General features: G+C 43.2%; 1 non-coding gene across 1 annotated transcript; it reads right to left on the bottom strand.

The window, feature by feature from the left end:
* Window positions 1-458: 458 nt before the first annotated feature.
* LOC114045554 lies at window positions 459-565 on the bottom strand. The gene has a single exon (XR_003569385.1). It is a non-coding gene; the product is annotated as a U6 spliceosomal RNA (small nuclear RNA).
* Between the last annotated feature and the right edge of the window lie 646 nt (window positions 566-1211).

Consider the following 1211-nt stretch of genomic DNA (forward strand, 5'->3'; position numbering starts at 1 on the left):
ATTCAGTACATTCCTCCAGGGATACATGATGTTTGCACTGCTAAGTAAATACAAGATAATTTGAAAAACAAGAGAGATCTAACAACCAAAGGGGTTAGAAAAGGCTTTTAGTGAGATGGCTCCTGAAATGAGCATTGAGGGAAGCTAAGGATTGTAAAAGTCAGAGGTGAGTAGGGAATGAATGCAAAGCATTTAAGATAGCCTTGGCAAAGTGAGAAGATGGAATACTGAGTTCATAGCATAGTAAGTAGGTGGGTTTGGCTAGAATATAGAAGGCATGAAGATGTGAACTGTGAAATAAATTGGGAGAGGTAGACTACAGCCAGTCAATGAAGAGTTTAAGTACCAAGCTGAGAATTTTAATTTATCCTAGGATAGTGATCTTCCCCCTTAAGATCATCAGTTAAGAATCGTTTTAGTCCACAAGTCCTAGGCAGTTTTTATAACCATTAAGGTAGTATAATATGGAACACTTCATGAATTTGTGTGTCATCTTTGCACAGGGGCCATGCTAATCTTCTCTGTATCATTCCAATTTTAGTATCTATGCTGCTGAAGCAAGCACATATGGGTGTGTATGGGGCATATGGGGTTTTCAGGGAAAACTAGCCCCTCTGATGTGAGGGCTTGCCAAGCCCTTTTTTTTTTTCCTGAGGTTCTTGGGGTTAAGTGACTTGCCCAGAGTCACACAGCTAGTGAGTGTTATGTGTCCGAGGCTGGATTTGGCCAAGTCCTTTTCAGGGCTGGTCATTCACCTTTGGTATCCACCTATCACCTAACTCTCACCTGTGGCTCTAATAATTTGTGGCCACACCCCAGTAAAACAATCTCTGAAGACAGGCTAAACCATATTGAGGATATTCTACAGGTCTCAAATCCATCAGTGAGTTAGGGGGATGTCTATCCTCAGTGGAATGGGTGGATGAGAACAATTTGTTTCAGTAGCCATGAAGATGGCTGAAGCAGGCACTGTGGAGTGCTTAGACTGTGGTCAGATGTCAAAGACACCAAGGTCATCCACTCCATCCCGAGCCATCCCCAGTCATTCCGACTTGTCTGGCCACTGGACTTCAATGACTCCAGACGAGAGAGTAAAGCTGATGACTTTGTGCCACTCTTCCTCACTTAAATCCAATTCGCTCACAAGTCAAGACATCACCCCAGGTAGCACAGTAAGAACAGTTGGCAGTTGGTACAAAACGTCACCCTAA

This window comes from Vombatus ursinus, unplaced genomic scaffold, assembly GCF_900497805.2.
Source record: "Vombatus ursinus unplaced genomic scaffold, bare-nosed wombat genome assembly UNPS02014778.1, whole genome shotgun sequence".
Lineage (NCBI taxonomy): Eukaryota > Metazoa > Chordata > Mammalia > Diprotodontia > Vombatidae > Vombatus > Vombatus ursinus.